Source organism: Phyllobates terribilis, unplaced genomic scaffold (genome assembly GCF_046119375.1).
Source record: "Phyllobates terribilis strain yellow unplaced genomic scaffold, ASM4611937v1 Scaffold_3__8_contigs__length_932513732, whole genome shotgun sequence".
In the NCBI taxonomy this organism is placed as follows: domain Eukaryota; kingdom Metazoa; phylum Chordata; class Amphibia; order Anura; family Dendrobatidae; genus Phyllobates; species Phyllobates terribilis.
In genome coordinates, this window is record NW_027362763.1 from 443,039,542 (window position 1) to 443,052,854 (window position 13,313).

The 13,313-nt window shown below is 43.2% G+C and overlaps 1 protein-coding gene across 1 annotated transcript in view; it reads right to left on the reverse strand.

The window, feature by feature from the left end:
- The window catches only part of GPR63 (G protein-coupled receptor 63), a 62,374-nt gene extending 49,383 nt beyond the window's left edge, over window positions 1-12,991 (reverse strand). The window contains exon 1 of the mRNA XM_073675734.1: window positions 12,703-12,991. The gene's annotated coding sequence lies outside the window, so the exon portion shown is untranslated. The remainder of the gene's footprint in view (window positions 1-12,702) is intronic.
- Window positions 12,992-13,313: the final 322 nt, after the last annotated feature.

Sequence of the window (13,313 nt, forward strand, 5' to 3'; positions counted from 1 at the left end):
ACTTTTTTAAAAAAAATAAAGGTTAGTTTGTATCACTTTTCTTAGATCTGTAATTTGAACAACATGAGAATTTGTTTATTGTGCGCAGATCTGTAGCTTTTATTGGTACCATTTTGGCGTGCATGCAACATTTTGCTCACTTAGTACTGCGGTTTTGAGGGGAGCGTCAGCAACTGAAAAAAACTAATTCTGGTGTTTGAACTTCTTTTCATTATGGCATTTACCTTATCAGTGAAATAATTTAATATCTGATGAATCGGATTTTTTTATGCTTTTTTTTTTCTTTATTTTCGAATTGGGAAAAAGGAGGTGACAAACTTTTAAAGTTGGTCACCTTTTTTTAATTATAAATTGTGTCTAGTTTTTTTATTACATTAAAAAATAAAATAAAAAATAAAAAAAAGGCTCCGATTTACACTGCATACTTTAAGTAGACATGCAGGGGTATACATAACCCACAGGGTCCCAGAATTAAAAAAATGCCTTTATATGGAATAAAGAAGACAATGCTATTCATAGCAGGCGTACACTAATCTGACAGAAGCCAAAAGGACATTTATTTTGGCCTCCGTGGATGTGCTGGAAGTTTTCCTGGGGCATAAACAACATGAAATTCAGTTTTAGAGTAGGGTCACACGGCAATTTTCTCCACATTTGAGAAAAACGGTCTGATCAGATTGGCATCAGTTTTTATCAGATGTGGGGTGAAAAGTAGTAAAAAAAAAAAGTTTCTCCAATTTCTCCATTGTCAGTCCGCCAAACTCGGACCCATAAACTTGAATGGCCGTTTTGAGCCGACACTCAAATTAAAATCATACGTCACCGATTTTTTTTCCCGTTGACCACTCTGTCTGAGGAATATATATATATTACATATAATAAATATACACTGCTCAAAAAAATAAAGGGAACACTCAAATAACACATCCTAGATCTGAATGAATGAAATATTCTCATTGAATACTTTGTTCTGTACAAAGTTGAATGTGCTGACAACAAAATCACACAAAAATCATCAATGTAAATCAAATCTATTAACCAATGGAGGCCTGGATTTGGAGTCACCCCCAAAATTTAAGTGGAAAAACACACTACAGGCTGATCCAACTTTGATGTAATGTCCTTAAAACAAGTCGAAATGAGGCTCAGTATTGTGTGGCCTCCACGTGCCTGTATGACCTCCCTGCAACGCCTGGGCATGCTCCTGATGAGGTTGTGGATGGTCTCCTGTGGGATCTCCTCCCAGACCTGGACTAAAGCATCCGCCAACTCCTGGACAGTCTGAGGTGCAACGTGACGTTTGTGGATGGAGCGAGACATGATGTCCCAGATGTGCTCAATCGGATTCAGGTCTGGGTGAACGGGCGAGCCAGTCCATAGCTTCAATGCCTTCATCTTGCAGGAACTGCTGACACACTCCAGCCACATGAGGTCTGGCATTGTCCTGCATTAGGAGGAACCCAGGGCCAACCGCACCAGCATATGGTATCACAAGGGGTCTGAGGATCTCATCTCAGTACCTAATGGCAGTCAGGCTACCTCTGGTGAGCACATGGAGGGCTGTGCGGCTCTCCAAAGAAATGCCACCCACACCATTACTGACCCATTGCCAAACCAGTCATGCTGAAGGATGTTGCAGGCAGCAGATCGCTCTTCACGGCGTCTCCAGACTCTGATGAACTGTGTTGGTTAGGCGCCAGACAGTTCAATTTTGGTCTCATCTGACCACAGCATCTTCCTCCATATGTTTGGGGAATCTCCCACATGTCTTTTGGCAAACTCAAAATGAGCCTTACAATAGTTGTGTGCAAGTAATGGACAGATACTCCAGTTTCTGCTTGGGAACTCTGCAGCTCCTTCAGGGTTACCTTTGGTCTCTCTTTTTTTAAAACCCAACCCTGACTTGTACTTCTCAACAACTTTGTCCCTGACTTATTTGGAGATCTCCTTGGTCTTCATGGTGTTGTTTGCTTAATGGTGTTGCAGCCTCTGTGGCCTTTCAGAAAAGGTGTGTATATACCGACAGACCATGTGACACTTAGATTGCACACAGGTGGACTTCCTTTCACTTATCAAATTTTTAGGGGCGGCTTCATAGCAAAAGAGGTGAATACATATGTAAATGCCAATTTTTAGTTATTTGTTCCCATAAATTTAATTTATGCTTATATTTTTCTCACCTTACCAACTTAGACTATTTAGTGTTGAAGCATCACACACAAGTCGGATTACAAAAATATTTAAACACGTAATGTAACAAAATAGGGTAAAAAGCCAAGGGGGGAGGCGGGTGAATACATTTGCAAACCACTGTAAACTCTGTGGGAACGACAATGGTCGTAGTGAGACTAACATTGCATTTTCACTTGCCATAGCCTTAAGTACTTCTATATTGACAGTGATCCGGGCACAAACTGCATCAAAGAACATTAGCTGAAGGAATTTTTGTACAAAGCTATAAAAACGTTTTACAGATTCGCCCCCACATTTCCTGCATTAGATAACATAATTCTTTACAAACTTTTAAACAAAGTATGAGATATTAAAACTAACGCAGGGGAAAAGTGAAGCATAAACATCTCCTCCATAATAGAATCAGTCACAGTTTCCCTACAACAGACTTCTGCAGTGCCCACTTCAGTACAAGTAACAGCTCACATGGGAGAACCTGGCATACTCAGGGTTACACAGATTCCTTACTGATTTTTGTGCTTAACATGTATATTTCAGACTGACTGCAATAAAACCAACCAAGCATAGTTCTGGAGGCTTTGTTCAACATTTCACTCTCTCGAAAGTCAAGAAAAAGTCACCTGCAGGATGGGGCATGTTGTGGCTATCCAAGCACACAACAAACTCTCAGAATGGCAAGGGGTGAATGAGATTGCAGTGGCAGATTATAACTGGGATCTGATAAAGCAAAGATGAAACACAACCATATCATACTTTAGTCTATTCTACAGCATTTCCCCGTTATACATCTTATTCTCCTTTTCTATTCATCTAAAATACAATCTTCTCTCAGAGGGATGGTACAGGGTTGGCCATGGGTATTGTCAAGAGGAAGATGAGAGACACCAGACCCAACAATGCAGATGAGCTGAAGGCCGCTATCAAAGCAACCTGCGCTTCCATAACACCTCAGCAGTGCCACAGGCTGATCGCCTCCATGACACACCGCATTGATGCAGTAACTGATGCAAAAGGAGCCCCGACCAAGTATTGAGGGCATTTACTGAACATACATTTCAGTAGGCCAACATTTCGGATTTTGAAAACATTTTTCTAGCTGGTGTTATAAAGTATTCTAATTTACTGAGATAATGACTTTTGTGTTTTCATTGGCTGTAAGCCATAATCATCAACATTAACAGAAATAAACACTTGGAATAGATCACTCTGTTTGTAAAGACTCTATATAATTTGAGTTTCACTTTTTATATTGAACAACTGAAATAAATTAACTTTTTGATGATATTCAAATTTTTTGACAAGAACTTGTATATGGTTTTAAGCATATTGGAGCTGAGCCATGCTTTTGGGTCAGTAGAGAGTTTGGGCATGGAAACCTTCAACAAATCATGCAGGAGGTCTTTTGCGGTTACTCAACAGTTCTTACCACCTGCCTTCTCAGTAATCTAGTGACAGACAGTGATAGCTTCCATGATAATGCCCCGTCTCATGCTGCACATAATACATCTGCATCTCTGGCTGCTGTGGGCATAAAAGGGGACAAACTTATGGTATGGCACCAATGCTCCCCTGACCTCAACCCCATTGAGAACCTCTGGAGCATCATCAAAAGGAGTGTCTATGATGGCGGGAGGCAGTTCACATCTAAGCAACAGCTCTGAGAGGGTATTCTGTCCTCATGCAAAACAATTGAAGCAGAAACCATCCAAAACCTGACAAATTCAATGGACGAGAGAGTTCAGAAGCTCCTTTCGAACAAGGGGTACTATGTGCAAATGTAACATCACCTAGAATAAAGTTTTGAGTTGAAAACTGTTTGATTTCAGTTTGTAATAACCTGCTAATGCTTATAATTTCAAAAATGACCATTTTTTTGTTCTTTATTAAAATGAAAAGGTTGAAAACTCTGCTGTGCATAATAATTTGGAACATGCATTTTGAGTGCAGTTTGAGTCTTTTTTTTTTTAAAACTATACTGTTATCATAGGCAGTTTGTACAAAAACCTTTCAATTGTACTCTAATAGTTATTTGACTGGAAAATTACAATGACTGCAATTCATATAGGTAATTTGGAAAAATCTGAGAAAATATTATTTGCATAATAATTTGGAACACAGTAAGTGTCTTTAGAGGCTGAGCGTATGAGAAATAATCCAATTTTGATCCAGGTTGTCATCAGTGTGGCAATTTTTTTTTTCTCAAGGACAATGGGTCCATGTCAAAAAAAACATCATCTGAATATCTGAATGGTTCTATTAAAGCACCACTCCAGCATTTTGTTTTTTCACCGCTGGAGTGGTACTTTAAAAGTCCCCTGCCCCGTGTCATATACTCACCCTCCGACATCTTCACCATTTTTCGGCTCCGGTCCTGCAGTGTCATCATGTGAGAATAGCTTCTGAGTGACCAGAAGTCAGAAGCTACATCACAAGCTCTCAGTTGAAAGTCTATGTGAGCCAGAACAAGGCCAGCATAAGGCGCTCATAGACTTGTATTGGGTTGGACCCCTGGCTCCCTCCATGATAAACTGGAGCAGCTAGCAGGTCACAAACTGAAGGAGACGGACCAGAGCGGCGACGAAAACAGATGAAAACGCCGGGAGGAGAGTATAAAACAGGGGGCAGGGGACTTGGATTTTAAGTACCACTCCAGCGGTGAAATAAAAAAAATGCTGGAGTGGTGCTTTAAATTACAATGGTCAGTTGTGCTGTCTGATTTTTACTCGAATCGGACAGCACACGCCCGTATAATGCGATCATCTGAATGAGTACTATAGGTTACACTGCGATGTTAGACATAACCCATGTATCAGAGAATGGCTAGCTTTTTTCAATCAGTATTGCACACCCTAGTAGAGTAAATATAAGAAAGGTGCCATTTTTGCAGCAATGCCCTGTGTTATGAACTATATACTACTCCCTACTACTACCTGGCCTATTTTCTACCATCTATTTCTAGATAATATTACATGCTCTGTGTGGTAACATACAAATATATTTATTATGCATATTCACTCATGCTAGATAAAGCACAATGCTAACATCTACTTCTAACGTGCTGAATATTTTAGATAAGATTGTATATCTGGGAATGTGTTAATTGGTTTTGCAATATGTTCTAAAAACTCGTCATCTGAAGTGATAATTGGCTGTATCGGTCACAGCATTCCTGGCAGTGACAGTCTAATATAAGTTCCTTTGACTTCTGTGAAAGGTCAGCTTCATCTAATCACACTGACAAGTAAGCTAGTGAAAGTGGCTCAGCGCTACACTATTTAGGAGCCAGCAATTCCTATAGGTTCTGACAAGAGCTTAAGGATGTAAATTACAAGATGAAGGGGATGAGTAATGCTCTACTGGAAACAGTACCTTCGCGCAGAGGTGATTACTGAATACTGCTCTAAAGCCGCGCACATATGCAATCAGTGGTCACTTTGTGGCGGCACCTGTACACTGACTCACTATTCCGATATTCATGGCATCTATTAAGATGGGCTGTTTAAGAAACTGGACCGTGTAGACTCAATACCACACAGTTTCACACGAGGTCGAATACCTAGCCGCTACATTTTTGCACTGTGGGGGTTATCCAAACGCATCCTACATAAATACAGGAGAAGAAACAAACAAGCGATGTAGGTCCTGGTGCACTGATGCCACTTGGTGGCCTCTTAATGTCCAAAAGAGTGTTACTAACAGGCGTAACCATAAAAAAAGAAAACTACTCACCTTATTAACACCACCCTACGAGTCGGATTACTTTGCTTCTAAGATCGCGAGCCATACATCCAGATGACCGCTGCAGCCAGTCACAGGCCTCAGTAGTGAGGTGTACAGCACAGGAGAGCTGGCGGACAGTCATATGGATGAGCGGCACTTCATCGCTGCAGAAAGCGACCAATGAATCACAGCCCTGCGGTGGAGGAGGACTTCACAAGTATGTATTGGTTATACTTGCTTTATTTTCTCACAGCTTCTTTAAGCCATTTTAATTTGGACATTTTTAACTTAATGAGTACTGAATTTCAGCTATAAGACTCATATAGGGGATACTGCCTGTTAGGGTATCCATGTACATAACACCCAACAGAGAGTTCCCATTTCTTTTGAGTAATGTAAAGGAAATACAAAAAAAGAAATGCAAGAGTACATAGGGTCCTGCAAAGGTGGGACAGCAGTTCTCAGCATCCACAAAGGGGAAAGGCCATAACCCCCCCACAGAGCCATAGAATGAGAGGGCTGTAGTATCAATACCACCCGGGCGCTATACTTCTATCACAACTCAGCCTCATTAGTTTCAATAGCACGGAGATGCAATTCTCTAACCAGCGCCTGAGTGCTTCCCGTTCTCATTAATGGCAGTGCTCCATACTGTGGGATCCTCCGCAATCAGCAAATGATGGAATATGCTACTGATATGTTCACACATGCGCTGACTGGCAAAGCCCCCTATGGGGATTCTTTTCCTGTAATTGTCTAGAGAAACCCATTACCTTCTCTCACTTTCTTCATATTGCAGGAGAAACTACTTGCAAATCCAATCGTAAGGCCCCCATACATATTAATGTCAGCCACAACCATCGATATTGATGGATGCCGCCAACCGACTTTTCCTAGACATTAAATTGCAGACTGCCAATCCTTTTTTTCCTATTAAGGCCACAGCCCCACTATCAGTATTTGATCAGTATTCGGTCAGTATTTTTTCTCAGCAGTGGGAGCCATAACCAGGAGAGGGTGATAAATGCAGAATTGGTGACTTGTTCCTATTATACCTTTTTTCTGATTGTTCCCCTCCTGGCTTTGTCTCCCACTCCTGAGAAAAAATACTGACCAAATACTGATAGTGGGGTCGTTGCCAAAGAGATAAGTCTGGCGGCGGCTCTTATAGAAAATCCCAAAACTTTCAGCAGTGAACGTTCCTGTGTATGAGAGGGGATATCTGCCTATTAAACAATCGGCCAAAATCTATCTAAAGTGTATGAGGGGCTTTAGAAGGGATGGACCCTGTGCAGCACCTCTGTAGTGCATAAATAGGAAAAGCTATTTGCACACAAATAATCATGCTACACAGTGCCTCATTACCACTGCCATACAGTGCTCAAATAACATCGATGGAAGGAGTCCAGAGAACAAAGAGCTTACCACTTTGATTGCTAGATGCTGAGTTAAAGAGGACAGCTTCTAAAGGAGCACCAAAAAGCAAAATCTATTAATATGCTTATCGGGGCCAGGAACTAAATAAGTGGTGATACTAGAGGGGAAAAAAAGGGCGTGAGGTCTCCCTTGTAGTTCTATATATGTACATACAGTATATATTGCTGGATTCAGGAAATACACCTTACTGATGAGTGCACAAGTTGGGGTATAGGTTAGCTATCCAAATGTATCTCAGAGATGCTTTCATTATTTCCCAGTGTATAGAAGTCATCCAAAAGATTAAAAAAAAAAAAAAGTACTGAACGGTATACCACATCTGCGGGCTGCCCCTATGTGGAACAGCAGACTATGCTACATGCAGCTGAAGAAGCTGTGCCCACATGACAGCCAAAACATTCAGCCTCTGCCCAGTGAATGGAGCCTGTATACCTTTCAAAGATGAACACACAGCAGCCCACTGCATTCCATGGATTTTAAGTCTGCATATGCTGAACCTGTCTGCAGGGTACGTGCCTACGATCAGTATTTGCAGTGTGTTGGACTCAGCTCACCTGCGCTGTGTCCAAAACGCTGCGTTCTACATTAGAAGCACAGTGGATGGGATTTATAGGCAGCGTGGGCTTACGAGCCATAGCATGTCAATTTCTGCTGTGGAGACGCTAGTCAGAAACAGAAATTTCCCCAATTGAATGCATAGGGTGCGGTAACTCCGCATGTGTTCAATGATCACATGAGGACTTCCCTGCGTGATCTGACGCAGCGCTTTGGACGCAGCGAAAATACGCTGCGTCCAAAGCTCTGCTATAGCCTGATCGTGGGCACATAGCCTTATCGTGCACTGATTTGGAATGATACCAGAGAGCAGTGCATTGTGGGAGCTCAGATGAGCATCAGTTCCAGTGGCTGTAAACCACAGTTAGGAAAACCAGCAGTGGTTAACAAGCAGATATCATACAAAAACATAAAATAACACAATCCGCACTAAAAGGGAAAGAGGAGCATTGATGAAGCTATTCAACCTTTATGTGTAGAAATAAATTAACCCTAAAATGTAGAATTGCCCTGTTCCAAAATGAATGACTGAATCAATCAATCAATCATCATTTCAGCTACTATTGCAGGTGCACTGGCAACCAACACCACATGCAGCATTACCTCGCCGGTATGGTTAGCAGATTTCCGTAGCGGCAGTTCTAGGAGTAAAAACTTACGTCAGTTCAAGGTAGAAAAAATAAGCAAATATGGTGCATGCTACTACTAATTTGTAACTTATTTTCTGATGCTCTCATAAAAATTAGGGGGAGGGGTGTAACCTCCTGGGGGTCTGACAAATGTACTGTAAAATATGCCAGAAATTATCATAAATTACAAAGCAAATATATGCCAGCCAAATATATCATTTTCTGTCATACGGACCAGAGATTTATTCATTTCTCCCATCCAGTTCACAATACATCTCCAGACATTTACTGTACATACCTATGGGTTATAATGTAAGGATACCTTTCTGATCAATGTGAATTGAGTCTAAAGATGCGCACATGTCCATGGAGACTGGAGTACATATCTGGCAAACTTTACATCACTGAAGTGGGATACATTTTTAAGAATTAGACAGGCTCACTAAAGCAAAAATGTGATGACATTTGAAGGTGTTTTATGCTAGAAAACTAGTGAAAGCACATTCATGAATCGGGGTCTTAGAGTTTAATGTTTGGTGTGAACACTCTCTAATATCTGCAATGGATACAAGAAATCACTCTAAATTGGCCATGAGAGTTAAAGGGAACCTGGCAAGTCCCCTGACAGTCCCCTGACAGTCCCCAATCACTAATATAGCAGCATGGTGGCTCAGTGGTTAGCACTGTTGCTTCACAGCGCTGGGGTCCTGGGTTCAAATCCCACCAAGGACAACATCTGCAAGGAGTTTGCATGTTCTCCCCATGTTTGTCTGGGTTTCCTCCGGGTTCTCCGGTTTCCTCCCACACTCCAAATACATACTGATAGAGAATGTAGATTGTGAACCTCAATGGGGACAGTGCCCATAATGTCTGTAAAGCACTGCAGAATACGATGTCACTATATAAGCAATACATAATAATAATATAGCGGTATCTGAATTCTTATGTGCCTTATCTAACTTTCTAAAGCCTCGGTGCTTGAAGATTGGAGTTTTATCCAGTAGCATTGCATATGATGAGTCACGGCATGTCTTCCCCCACCAGATCGTCCAATCCTTACACCCAGGGTGTGTCAGACAGCCGGCATAATGGTTCTAAAATAATAGGGACTGAAGGGAGGGTAAAGCCACGTTCACACGTTCAGTATTTTCCCGCAGTATTTATAAGCCAAAATGAGGAGTGAAACAATCAGCGGAAAAGTATAATAGAAACTCGTCACCACTTCTGTATTATCACCCACTCCTGGCTTTGGCTTACAAATACTGAGGTAAAAAACTGACCAAATACTGAACGTGTGAACGTGGCCTTATGACCAGAGACACCACCCTGAACTAGTGTGCAACACTGCAGGATTAATCTTCATTCTTCAAACACTGGGGCTCTAGAAAGTTACATAAAATACAGAATTCATAAAGAAACCTCCTGCATACTTCTGTTTTATATGTGGGGACAGTTAGGTGACCTGACTAGTTCCCTTAATGGGTTTTTCAGGTAAAGAAAGCATTTAGAATGTAGCTATATACAGTAAGGTATATAACATACAAGTAAAGGTGTATCAGACCAGCTGATCCGCTCCTCCGGCGGTCGCTCCATCCTGGTTATCGGCAGCATGGCTTCCAGTCCTGAGCCTGAAGTATGCCCTCATATCCTGTGGTGTCCGTACATGACTGCTGCAGTTAGTATAGAGGGGCGCCTGACTGCTCAATGCACAAGCAACGTCAGCCCCCTTCTCTGACATAGAAAAGTATGCTGCCTTAGCTATAGTAGTCAGCCAGCCCCCTCTCTGACGTATAAAAGTGCACTGCCTTAGCTATAGTAGTCAGCCAGCCCCCTCTCTGACGTATAAAAGTGCACTGCCTTAGCTATAGGAGTAGTCAGCTAGCCCCCTCTCTGACGTATAAAAGTGCACTGCCTTAGCTATAGTAGTCAGCCAGCCCCCTCTCTGACGTATAAAAGTGCACTGCCTTAGCTATAGGAGTAGTCAAACAGCCCCCTTTCTGACGTATAAAAGTGCACTGCCTTAGCTATAGGAGTAGTCAGCCATCCCCCTTTCTGACGTATAAAAGTGCACTGCCTTAGCTATAGGAGTAGTCAGCCAGCCCCCTCTCTGACGTATAAAAGTGCACTGCCTTAGCTATAGGAGTAGTCAGCCAGCCCCCTCTCTGACGTATAAAAGTGCACTGCCTTAGCTATAGGAGTAGTCAGCCAGCCCCCTCTCTGACGTATAAAAGTGCACTGCCTTAGCTATAGGAGTAGTCAGCCAGCCCCCTCTCTGACGTATAAAAGTGCACTGCCTTACCAATAGTAGTCAGCCAGCCCCCTCTCTGACGTATAAAAGTGCACTGCCTTAGCTATAGGAGTAGTCAGCCAGCCCCCTCTCTGACGTATAAAAGTGCACTGCCTTAGCTATAGGAGTAGTCAGCCAGCCCCCTCTCTGACGTATAAAAGTGCACTGCCTTAGCTATAGGAGTAGTCAGCCAGCCCCCTCTCTGACGTATAAAAGTGCACTGCCTTAGCTATAGGAGTAGTCAGCCAGCCCCCTCTCTGACGTATAAAAGTGCACTGCCTTAGCTATAGGAGTAGTCAGCCAGCCCCCTCTCTGACGTATAAAAGTGCACTGCCTTAGCTATAGGAGTAGTCAGCCAGCCCCCTCTCTGACGTATAAAAGTGCACTGCCTTAGCTATAGGAGTAGTCAGCCAGCCCCCTCTCTGACGTATAAAAGTGCACTGCCTTAGCTATAGGAGTAGTCAGCCAGCCCCCTCTCTGACGTATAAAAGTGCACTGCCTTAGCCCCTTTCACATACGTGCTGCAGCAACAACCCTCATTCAGGTGAATGAAATGGAATGGATTTTCAGCGGCAGAAATTTCTGCAATAAATCATCCACATGACTATACCGTAGTAATAATGACGATGATGATTATTATTTTCCTATAATCTGATTTCAGTAAATACTTAATGTGTGCACATATCCTTACATTCACTACTTCCCCTTTAGAATCCACTCCTGGCTTTGGCTTTAAAAAAAAGAAAAGAAAAGACAAATCAAATAAAATCGGTTCGCTTTTTAGTGTTTCGGATCAGATCTTCATCAGTTTTTACCATCAGAGTTCCAATATTAAAGAATAATAATTATATGTGATGGCAGTCTCTCAAACTCTTATTGAACAGTCAGTGAGTCTCGATCAGCACAGGGACGGCATCCGAGTGCTGCCCGATTTATCATGGACCTAATAGACTTGCATTGACGGGTTGATGAAAATCAGACGTCTCCGTGTTTTGGTGCTGACCACTCGGTCTGCAAAACTACACAGACATGTGAACAGCTCCATAGACTATAATAGGTACACATCCTATGTGTAAAAAACTGACATCTGAATAGGCTCGAAATGATGCCAATATAAAAATGGTCACTGTGGCCCCTCCACTGATGGGAGTCTCAGCAGCTGGCTCTCCGCTAATCAGACGGAGATGTGGCCACCGTGCTTATGGCAGCCATACACTCACCATCCATCAGCCAATCCCACAAGTGTCAATCAGGTATAAATGAAGTAAAGGGCCAGGATTCCTACATGGAAATATATGGGGTCATAAGAAATCTCCCAGACCTACTTATGTGGGGCGACCTATTGCTGGTAACCTTACCACATGGGAATGGGTCAGTGGGAATCTGTAATATTACACAAGATCATCCTTTATAAGATCACGTTTCTGTGGGAATCTGTAATATTACACAAGATCGTCCTTTATAGGATCATGTTTCTGTGGGAATCTGTATTACACAAGATCGTCCTTTATAGGATCACGCTTGGGTGGCAGCTTGGAAGAGGAAATCTAGAATGCCCCGTTACACGATGCTTATCTGATGGAGGCCACGGATGGGAAGATCTGATCACATCCGATCGATGGACGCTCATCGAGAAACAGAGTATGGATGATTGGCAATGTGGCTCCATGTACGGCTAATGGTGGCGCCCACCTCCGCTGCCTCCCATGGATGACAAGCCATCAACGACTATTATCTTCCATCGCCAGGTCTATGGTCCCTGCCAGGAAGCATTAACCCTGCACGTCCTGCAGCAGAGGCACAGACCCCAGAATGCAGACAAAGGGTTAAAGAGGGGGAGAGCAGGAATGCAGCCATTGTGCGGGGAGGGAAGGTACTGACCTGCGGTCCCCTCTCCCTCAGGCAGCGCGATGTACAGCCGCGTCCTCCCTGCTGCACGGCTCCATTCACTCTCCATTCAACATCCCGGCCGCCAGAACCGGGAGAGGGCCGCCGCTGCATCCCCGTGCTCGCTTTACGTTACCGTGCTGCATCATCTCGCCGATATTAGCCGCGCAGCCATTGTTACTAATAGCCAGGGTGTAGGGAGCCGGAGCGGGAGGATGAGCGCTCCCTGTCAGCAGCTGCACTGAGGGACGGCCCGCCGCACACCACGCCCGCCACCTCGCCATTGGCTCCTCGGGAACAGAAAGTGAAGGCACAGCTGGAAGCCTGGGAACTAGGAAACTTCTGCGGCCGCCATGGGGAGCAGTCCTGCGGTTATTTTACCTCAGCAGCATGAGTATGTGACCCGGTGCCGCAACCGTGTGTACAGGTATATACCTGGCACCAGCGCCCCCTCACACCTACAAAAAACGGACTGACTTTCATCAGATTTTTTCACTGATGAGGAAAAAAAAAACAGAAACGTTTCTCCATCTTCTATCAGTCAGTGAAAAACAGCACACTGATGGCATCCAAGTGCTGGACGATTTTTTTTGACAACTGTCCAT